The sequence below is a fragment of the Lontra canadensis genome, unplaced genomic scaffold, assembly GCF_010015895.1.
Source record: "Lontra canadensis isolate GAN:19392208 unplaced genomic scaffold, GSC_riverotter_1.0 scaffold92, whole genome shotgun sequence".
Taxonomy (NCBI): domain Eukaryota; kingdom Metazoa; phylum Chordata; class Mammalia; order Carnivora; family Mustelidae; genus Lontra; species Lontra canadensis.
This window is the reverse complement of record NW_022631086.1, coordinates 887,589-898,461: the sequence shown is the minus strand read 5'-3', so window position 1 is coordinate 898,461 and position 10,873 is coordinate 887,589. Positions and strand designations below refer to the sequence as shown.

Here is a 10,873-nt window from a genome sequence, read left to right as displayed (position 1 = left end):
AGACCAGTGACCCGGTACCAAGTTCAGTGGCTAGGATCCTAAGAGGGGCTTCAAATCATGTCCTAGGAAGAGCTTGAGAATTGAGCTTTAAGAAAATATTTGGAGGGTGACTGGGAGGGCTTCATATGTAGGAAAGGATTTTGTCAAAGTTTAGAATTATTCTATGTAGCTTCATAAGCTGACTACTGACTCGGTAGGTGAGAGTCTAGGTTTTGGATCCTATTAGGAAGGAGGTGGCTCCTGACTGTGGTGTCTTGAGAATAGAATGGACTTCCTGTCCATCACTGGGAGTATTTAAGCACAGGCTCAGTGGTTGTGGCTTACAGCCGTTGTCGATTATATTTCTTTTTTGGGTGGGATGGAGTTGTATGCCCTCTGTTATGGGTTGAATTGTGTCCCCCCCAAAAGTTGTGTTGAAGTCCTAACTCCTGGTCTTGGGAAGGTGATTTTATTTGGAAATAGGGTCTTTGCAGCTGTGACCTTTGCACCTAGTGACCTTGAAGACAAGGTCATTAGGGTGAAACACCATCCATAGGACTGTTGTCCTTGTAAGAAGGGACCAGAGACAAACAGGGAGGCACAGACGTGGAGAGGGAAGCTGGCCCTGTGACAACAGAGACAGAGATCTCCTCCCCAAGCTAACGAATGCCAAGCACGGCAGGAAACGTCCAGAAGCCGGGAGACAGAACCTGCCTCTGCCCATGCCTTACTCTTCAGAACTGGAAGAGGAGAAAATCACGTGGTGTTAAGACACCCAGTTTGTGGCCCTTGTGATGGCAGCCTTAATCGGTGTGTTCTACCTTGAAAAGCCATTCCAAGCCTCTGAACCCTTACTCGCCAGAGAGCAACAACACAGGCGGGCAGGACTTGCAGGCCTTATGTCTGTGCGGACCCATACACCTGTGGCTCTCTGCGTCCCCATGCCCCCTCCCCTCTGGGTGACAACCCTGTCTCCTGACCCTCTCGTTCTGGGTGCCTCCTCCAACAATGCCATGGCTGCTGAAGCCCGGGGAGATCCTAGGACACATTTCTCCTTCTCCTTCCAACCCTGCTTTCCAGCCTGGGAGAGCCCAAGGCTCAGAGTTTGGAAGCTCTGTGAGGCCAGGGTCAAGGGCAGGGCTCTCTCTTGCTTACAGTAGGAATCAATAGGACTTGGGAGCCTTAGCCAGATATAAGGAAAAAGGCCTTCAGAGCTGCAAATAACTCACCTAGAAATGAACTTCTGGAATGCGGTCATCTGTGAGTTCAGGGACAGCCTGTGTTTGATGCTCAGGCCCGGTTTCTAGATAAGGTTGTAACATTGCAGCAGATTGAAACCTTCAACAGTCCAGAAACATGCTGAAAGAACTCATAAAGCAACTCATTTTTCCTCCCACTGAAAGTCAGGAATGTCCTTGGAGGACTTTTGCTGAGACGTGTGAAGGATTTGCTTTTTAAAAAACCGTAAATCAGGACCTCCCCGTGATTCCCGCACGAGCCCCGCTGATCGTGTGCAGACCTTGTCTGGGTGCCTGATTCTCCTCGTGGGGAAGCAAACAGGGCCCACGTAGGCCGAGCCCCGATCTGGAAAGGGAGGGTAAGGAGAAGTCCTTCCAAACCAACCCCCAAAGCCCCCCATGGCAAGTACAACTTGGGCTTTCCTCTGACCTCCTTAAAAAGACAGGGGCTCAAGTCCTGGAGTCCCTACAGCCCTCTAGTGTCCTTGGGTCCAGCCACACAGCTCAAGTTCATCCCTTGGCATACTGTATTCCCACAGAAGATCGTACTTGAAAAGAAAGCCCACGGCTGACGTGTGTAGATATGAAATTTGAAAACCACTCCTTGTGGTCTGGAAGAACACTACGGTGGGTTGAATAGGGTCCCCCAGAAGATATGCCCTTGCCTTCACCCCTGCAACGTGTGACGTGACCTTATTTGGAATAAGGGTTCTTGGCAGATGTAATTAAGAATCTCGAGGGGATGCCTGGGTGACTCAGTCGGGTAAGCGTCTGCCTTTGGCTCAGGTCATGATCTCAGGGTCCCGGAATCGAGTCCCACATTGGGGTTCTGGCTCAGCGGGGAAACTGCTTCTCCCTCTGCCTTCCACTTCCCCTGCTTGTGTTCTCTTTCTCTATCAAATAAATAAATAAAATCTTGAGCTGAAATGATCCTAGATTATCCGGATGGGCCCCAAATCTAGTTAACAAGTGTCCTTATGAAAGAAGAGAAGACACAGACTCTCAGAGAGGGGAGAAAGCCACGGGAAGATGGAAACAGTGCTGCGAGCTACTCAGTCAGCAGCCAAAGAAAGCCTGATCTCCAGAAGCTGGAAAATACCGGGAATGGATTCTGTTCTAGAATCTTCAGAGGGACAGGGGCCCTGCTGAGCCAGTGATTTCAGACTTCTGGCCTCCCAACCTGGGGTGATAAGTTTCTGCAGCACTAAGCCACCAGGGGTGAGGTAATTCATTGCAGCTGCCACAGGAAGCTAGGAGAACTGTCACCCGGACCGGGACACCTTCCGTGTACGCACCGGTGTCAGTGCTGTGTTAAAACAAATATTACAAATGAACTTCTGGGAGTCGATCCTGAAATACATAAGAAAACATGGAAAAATTTAAATATGTTCATCAGAGTGCAGTTTGGGAAAAGTTGGAAACGATCTGAAGGTCTCACCATGGGGGATCAATTAAAGAGATTATGGAGCAGCCATTTAGAGAATCCCATGTAGCCATTTGAAGAACATCACAGAAATGTAGCTACTGATGTGGAAAGATGTTGCCAATTGGCCTATAGAAAAATACACTACAGTATGATCTCATTTACAAAATACTAAGTCTATATGTTATGTATGAATACATAGAAAAATCTAGACTGGAATGTCAACAGTGGTTTTTCTTGAAAGAGTGGGTGTTTTAGGTTCTTTTGCTTCTCTGGGTTGTCTGTAATTAAGATGTAATTTATAATGATAGTGTAAAGTATTTGCAACAACAACAATAGCAACAACAAAGGCAATGAAAGACGTTTATTTCATCTGGAGGAAGCAAAAACCGTGAAACTTATCATCAGCCACACAATGGGAAATGTTATTTTCCTGTGGAGGATTTAGGGAAATGCGCGTGGGGAGTGGTCAATCCGGCACAGGGGCAGCCTTCATTCCTGGGAGTTCGGAATGATACCAGGCCAGGAGCAAGCTGGGAAGCAGGGGAATGCTAAACTGGACAACTGCAGGACTTGTCAGAACCTTGTATGTGCCAACACCGTGGCAAGTCTCCAAGAGACACGTGGGATGACATTTTCCCTCCCACACCATTGGATCACCAAGCCAGGAACATCTGGTAGTACTCCTGCTCTGAGAAACACAGTGGGGGAAAGCTTGGAACACTCTTTGACAAAAAGCAGTTCAATTAAGTGAAGAGCAAAACTATCCAGATCCGAAAGAGGGAAGAATGTTTCCGGTTTATATATTGCTGAGAAAGGCTGGCTGCTCCCCGTGAGCCCTAAATTGAACACAAGCAGCAGTGTCCTAAAATAATATTAAAAGCCTGGCCAATAAGAACCCAGAGCACGGAGCAGATGGGCTCCTCCCGGCTCTTCGGGCTCCGCATTTTAGAATTCGAGAGAGGGTCCTGAGAATTCCGGCAACCAACACTTGTATAAGAGGCGGTTACATTGTGTGCGAGGGACAGCCCAAGTGAATGCACATCGTCTGGGTCCAAGAGTTTTATTACACAAGAGAAAGGTGCCAGCAAACATCTTGCTTGTGTTGACAGGTGGGGAGAAAAGCAGCCCTTGCCAGAGTGAGGGAGGCGGTGTCCTTCCCAGAGAGCCCTTTACAGACCCCCGTCCCCATGGCAGAGGCCCTCACCTGGCCTTCTTTGTCCTGCCCACGCTGACCAACACCACTACCCTGGACTATTCCTTTTTCTTTCTTTCTTGTCCTCCCCTTCTTTCTTTTCTTCTCCCCTCTGAATGCACCCTTGAGAATCCAGAGATCTGAACACTATTCACAGCCCGACCCGGGGTGCCAGAGGGCTGGAGCGGGGTCACTCCCCAGGCTACACGGGATGCCTGAGGCCCTGGACCAAATGGCACGTGAGGGGACATCCTGTGTCGGGACAACACTCTCGGATTTTCACTTTCTGCCCTGCTCAACCAGACACCCCATGTTCCCTGCGGGGTCCTGGCTGTGTTCCCCTTTCTCCTTCCTGTTCTTTCCTTGGCTCATTTGTTGCTTTCTCTTGGTACAAGACATTTGGAATGAGGGGCAGCCCCACTGCGGTCGGGAAGCTGCTGTTGAGTTTTTTCATGGTTCTTACGCTATGTTTTCTCCCATCCCCCAGGGGCCGAAGGCCTTTGGGAGCCCCAGCCCCAGAGACCTGGACAGCCCATTAACCCTGAAGCTTCCTGCCCTTCACCCACACACTGATTAAGAGAGCCTGAATTAGGGTGAATCTGCATTAAAAACAAAAAAAAAAAAACAAAAAACCCCAAGTAATTTGAGATGTAGAATCCACCCCCTGCTCCCCAGGCCCCAGGCACTTGCTGGCCCAGCTGGACCCCTAGTGTTCCCCTCATACCTGCTCACATCAAGATCTGTTTAGTTGATCATCTCGATAGTTCTCAACTGGGTCCTCTTCATGCTGATGCAGCTGGGCGGATAAAGCCCATATCTTTAGTGAGCGTATAACTAGGACGTCCCTGGAATTGATTATCCAAGTTGGGATACTTTGGTGAGCGAAGGGGACACCATGAATAATTATGTTGAGAGGTAGGCATGCCGTCACCAGGTGGCTGTGTGCCTTCTCTGTGTGTGAGCTCTCTGTGAGCTGGTCCCTTTTTGCCTCTGACCTCCTCTGAAGACTTTCCTCCTGGGACCCCAGCCTGCGCTCCTATTAAAGATCTCAGGCTCCCTGTGCTACTAGAAATTCCATCATGTGCCTTGTTCTCTCTTAACTCCAGGTCACGCTGTTCTCTCTGCCATCTTCACACAGCTCACGCCCTTCCTTCTGGCCTCAACTGAGACATTATATCCTTGGGAAGCCTCCCTTGTCCATTTCCACCCCCATGGGGTTACATCACACCCCCCCCCAGGGATCCACCTACCTCATGGGGGCAGTATTTTTTTGTAATTATCTGTTGACTGGTATGTCTCTTCTCCCAGGAGCCTGGAAGCAGCTTTAGGTTTTGTTCTTGACTACATTTAGGGCCTATCTTGTCTAGTGGGAGGCCAAAACAATCACTCCACAAAAGTTCATCTCTAAAACAGTATATGCAGTCCTGTTAATTACTCCCCAAAGTTCATCATTAAATCCTGACCTCGCATGCCCCAGCCTGGTGAGGGCTGGGCACAGAGATAAAGAGGAGCCTGTCCTCACCCAGCTCTCTTTCCAGGGGGAACCACTCTTCTCGAAGCATCTGCGCTTCAAAGAGGATGTTTCTGCAGCATCTGAGTGCATTTGGACACCTTTCAAGCATTAAGCATTTTTTTCAAAAGGGCCGCAACAACAACAAAGACAAGACTTGGACAAGAGCCATGCGACCCAGCAGCTAATCATGGCGTCTCTGCTGCCTGACCGCCATTATGTCCCCGGCCTGCTACCTTCTGGACCAGTTACTTACGTTCTCTGAGCTTCAGTCTCCACCTCGGGGATGGGGAGAACAACAACTGTGCCTGGTACACAGTAACCACTCGGTAGCTGTTATTGCCAATAGACAGTTTGGCCCAAGGGCTGCCGCGCTCGCCAGGGACCCTCCTGGGGAGGTCACGAGCCCCCAAAGGGGACCCGCAGTCTTGTTAGGAGCCTTTGCAACACGATGTGTAGGCCAGTCTCGTCTCTCTGTTCGGCTGTTGTAGAGAAACATCTGGAGGGTCGGGGCCAGCTGGAAATAGCTTTAGGTTTGGACAACAGCCACTCTCAAGGTCTGTCCCAACCAGAGCAATCTTGGCAATCAACTTGGGACAAAATACATAGCAATACAGCAGGAGAGACCGGGCATCGCGGGGAGACCAGCACAGAGAGCAGAGAGGACCCTTTGCATCTGAGATTTTCTGAAGATTAAAGGAAGCTCATTTTATTTATTTTTTAAAAGATTCTATTTATCTGTTGGACAAACAGAGATCACAAGTAGGCAGAGAGGCAGGCAGAGAGAAAGGAAGAAGCAGGCTCCCCGCTGAGCAGAGAGCCTGTTGTGGGGCTGGATCCCAGGACCCTGGGACCATGACCTGAGCCAAAGGCAGAGGCTTTAACCCACTGAGCCTCCCAGGTGCCCCTAAAGGAAGCTCATTTTAAAATTTGTTTTGGAGGTCCTGCCTGCTCCCTGCCACTCACTATCAATCAGCGGTTACTCATGAGCAGGATTTCTGCACTATTTTTGTACCAAGAACGAGAGTAATTTTGATGTAGAAGCTCCAAATAGTGGATGAGCAAAGTAGAGAAGACTCGGGAGTTGAATTTGCTAAAATACCCATTTGCTGTTGACTGAGTTGCATTTAAATGGGCTCTCCTTGGGGAGTGGAGGGATGGGGAGCTGGGGGATGGACCCTGGGGAGGGCATGTGTTGTCATGAGCCCTGGGTATTCTAGAAGACTGACGAATCACACACCTGTGCCTCTGAAACCATTAATACATTTTTAAAGATGGCCTCTTCTTCTGGGGGTGGGGCGCTTTCCAGTTGGCACGGCACGTTCACAGAGTGCCAAGTGCGGGCTGGTGACCCAGGCAGGTGAGTGGTCCTGAGCGTCTGCAGAGTGTACTCCTTGCTGTAAAACCCGCCCGCCGAGGTCCTCCCCAGGAGCAGACGGGGCAGTCTTTGAAGGAATGTGCATCAGCCCAGCTCGTCTGCTCTTTGGGTCATTGCGGTGTCGCCTCTGTCAGGCCTTTTCCCCGCACCGTGGGTTCAGCTCTGGTCAAGGAGGCGGCTCTCCCGGCCCTCTTGTTGCTCCCCGAAGGGGCACAGAGACATGAGAACTGAATACAGGCGCACGGGTGCTGCGCACCTCAGCTGAGGGTCTTCCCGGTGGCGTCCTGCTCTGGGAGGCGGCTGGGGAGCAGCACCGGGGAGAGGAGATGCCTGAGGAAGAGGCGGGTGAGGGAACCAGGGAGATTCTGACCGGGAGGATGTGGGCCCCTGAGTGTGTGTGTCCACAGCTGTCTAAAACTCTTCTTGCCCCTTGTTGATGCCCACAGCTTACCTTTCCGTCCAGACGTGCCTGGACCTTCCGTCCAGGACACTTTCCTGCCCATCCGGGTCTGTGTTGGCAACACTGCCTGGTGCCCGCTTGGTCCCCTGAGCTCATGGGTCTCAGGCCTGAGCGCCCCCGAGCTCTGCCCCTGCTCCCCTGCTGGCCTCCTGAGATGCATGTGGTTGCATAAGGAGAGCCTCCCATATTCACCCCTGTATCCCTAGCTCAGCACAGGCCCAGCAGGTGATGGTCATTCGTCGTCGAGTATCAGTTCCATGAAGCAAAGAAGGATAGGAAGAGTGATGGGGAGGGGAAGGGGGAGGAGGGGAGAGGTGGAAGGGCAGGAGGAGGGAGAAGAAAGTCGTGGGGGAGAGGAGGAGGAGAAAGGGAGGAAGAGAGGGGGGAGGTGGAGGAGAGGGAAGGGATGAGGAGGGGGAGGGTGAGAAGGGGAAGAGTGGGAGGGGAGGAGAGGAAGGGAGAGAAGGGGAGGAGGGGAAGAGGTGGTTGAGGAGGGGGAAGGGAGGAAGAGGTGGGGAAGAGGCGGGAGGAGGAGGAGGGGAGAAGGGGAAGAGGATGAAAGAAGAGGGGGAGGGGAGAAGGGATTAGGTGGAAAGGGAGGGGGAAGGAGAAGGGAGGAAGGGGGAGGAGGCTGCAACATGGACTAAAGATAAAGGATGAAACTTGAGACTCCAATTTGTTTTGCCCAAGAGCCCTGAGCAGTGTTGAAGGACCCTGGCTATCTAAAGAAAGCATGTGGGTTGCAAGAGCTAGACCTTTATCCCAGTTTCGCCATCAATCCTCATTTGACTTTGGGCAGTTTAATAGAATTCCTGAAGCTTCTTTTTTTTTTTTTTTTTTTTTTTGTTTTTGTTTTCCCCAGATTTCCAATGAGGACAACTCCAGGAATTTACAGATGTGTGCTGGAGTTCAAGTAAGATGTGGGTAACGTAGCTATAAAACTCGGTGCATGTTGCAAATTGCAAAAAAAAAAAAAAATTGCATATAAGTTTAGAATAAAGTGAATTTTCTTTTAAAGATTTTATTTATTTATTTGACAGAGATCACAAGTAGGCAGAGAGGCAGGCAGAGAGAGAGGAGGAAGCAGGCTCCCTGCTGAGCAGAGAGCCAGACATGGGGCTCAATCCCAGGACCCCAGGATCATGACCCAAGCCAAAGGCAGAGGCTTTAACCCACTGAGCCACCCAGGTGCCCCTAGAATAAAGTGAATTTTATAAAGAACCTCAGAAGTCAAACTGGTAGCTCAGGGACAGAAGTTCCATCTATCCCCTAAAGGAGCTGACCAAGTGCACTTATTCTTGCCTTTAGCATTTCCTGGGTGAGTCACATGATGTCTGAGATCCCCAAGGCATTGAGAGTCCCGACTGCCCAATGGGAAGGGGATGCAGGAAGAGCAGACGCCATGTTTCCCTTGACTTGACCTCTCAGCCAGAAACATGCGAAACACACTCTACTGGACTCCCTGAAATCCTCACTTGTAAGCATTTACAGCATCATGGGTGTAGGAACAATTTCACAAAAAGAAAACTATCAGCACAGATTCTAGGTTATCACCAACACACACAAAATTGGAACCAGAAGAACTTGATATCAAGACAATGATATTCGTCCCCACCCTCCTGTCCCTTCTTCCAGATCTTTCCCTCTCTGACAAATCTCATTTCCACTTCAACCCTTTCTCTGTAGAAGACTGACCTTGCCTCCCACGTCACAGAGAAAACAGAGGCCAAAAAGCAGGGGCTTTCGAAGCTTCCTGTGGCCCACCATCCACCCCACCCACAATGCAGTGCCTTGTCTCCACATTCACCCCTCCCACCCCCCACTTCACGAGAGGACATGTGGTCTTCTCCGTATGATCTTCATTCTTCCACCTCTGTTTGGAATCTTACCCAGTCTCCTGCAGAATTCCATTCTATCAAAGAAACCTTTTCCTCTGTCTTCCGCCTCTCCTTCTCTACTTGGTGTTTCTGCTCAGACTACCAAGTGAACCCACACAGCACTCTAAGTATTGCTCTGTTTTTCTCTTTCCCTCAGGAGCCACACTTCTGTTATTTGCTTCTTGGTCTTCCATGTCTTCTTTTTGCTCCTTAACCCACTATCATTTGTCTTCTGCCCCCATCACTCCACAGAAATTGCTTTCACTGAGGTCAACTCTTTCCTGTTCCTCCATATCTCTGGTTTCCCGAAAACTACTGCCTCCTGTTTCTCCTCATACCCCTCCTCAGGTCTATGTGTGGGTTGCACATCCTTCACCCTCCCCTTACCTGAAAGACTTTCCCAGGGCTCTGTGTTCAGACTTGTTCTCACTCTACACACTCTGCTTTGGGGATCTCTCCTTCCGTGTGACAGTTGCCATCTGTACTGGGTTGAATAGTTTTGCCACCAAATTTATCCCTTCCCCAGAACCTCAGAGTGTGACCTTATTTGGAAATGGGGCTGTTGTTGATATACTTAGTTAAGGTGAGATCATACTGGAGTAGGGTGGTGTTCTCATAAAAAGAGGGAAAAGAGGCACCTGGGTGGCTCAGAGGGTTAAAGCCTCTGCCTTCGGCTCAGGTCATGATCCCAGGGTCCTGGGATTGAATCCTGCATCGGGCTTTCTGCTCAGCAGGGAGCCTGCTTCCCTTCCTCTCTCTCTGCCTCCCTCTCTGCCTACTTGTGATCTCTGTCTGTCAAATAAATAAATAAAAATTAAAAAAAAAAAAGAGGAAAAAAGACACAGAGATGGACACAGGGAGAACCCCGTGTGACAGTGGAGGCAGAGACTGGGGTTGTGTGACTTCAAGCCAAGGACCATCAAGGTTGGTGACACCATCAGAGGCACAAGGAGGCAAGAAGGGATGCTTCCCTAGAGCGTTCAGAGAGAGCATGGACTGCCACATCTTGATTTCAGACGTTTGGCCTCCAGAAATCAACGTATCAGTGGTGCTGGAGTCTCTCTGAAGGTTCTACGGTAGGATCCTTTTTTGCCTCTTCCCAGCTCTGGTGGTTGCTGGCGATCCTTCGCTCGCAGGTGTGTCACTCCAATCTGATCGTTGCTTTCATCATCACATGATGTTCTTCCTGGTTGTCTGTTTCCAAATTTTCCTTTTCTTATAAGAACACCAGTTATATTCAGTTAGAGACCACCCTAATCCAGTCTGACCTCATCTTAACTCAATTACATCTGCAAAGACCCTGTTTCCAAATAAGGTCACACACATAGGTTCCAGGTGGACGTGAAGTTTTTGGAGGAAACTGTTTAACTCAGCACAGTGACTTTTGGATACAAATCCTTCTCTATCTTTTGAATTGTGCATGTTAAATGTATTACTAGCCACTCACTAGGCACCTGATGCCTTTTGATACGTGTATCGTGACCTTATTACAGAAGATTCAAAATCCCTAAAGCGAAGCACAGCATCAAGAACCAGGTGCCCAGCCCCAGGACTGCCTCCCCTTCTCTTTGGGCCATCACTGCAATAACTCCCAAGACCCTAAATTCCCAAGGGCAGGGGCCCTCTGTTTCCTGCCCCCAAACCCCAGCATCTGGCTCTCGGTCAGCATTTGTTAAAGAATGAATATGTGGATGGGAAAAATATTTTTTTTTAGATTTTAATGCCAAGAATCATTTTGACTACTGGCCTATTTAGGCATAAAGAATGGTAAACAAGGGGCACCTGGGTAGCTCATTCGGTTAAGTGTCTGAGT

The 10,873-nt window shown here is 49.7% G+C and overlaps 1 long non-coding RNA gene across 1 annotated transcript; it reads left to right on the top strand.

The window, feature by feature from the left end:
- Positions 1-7,037: 7,037 nt before the first annotated feature.
- LOC116854467 lies at positions 7,038-10,595 on the top strand. Its single transcript, XR_004380167.1, has 3 exons — positions 7,038-7,068; positions 8,046-8,103; positions 10,554-10,595. It is a non-coding gene; the product is annotated as an uncharacterized LOC116854467 (long non-coding RNA).
- Positions 10,596-10,873: the final 278 nt, after the last annotated feature.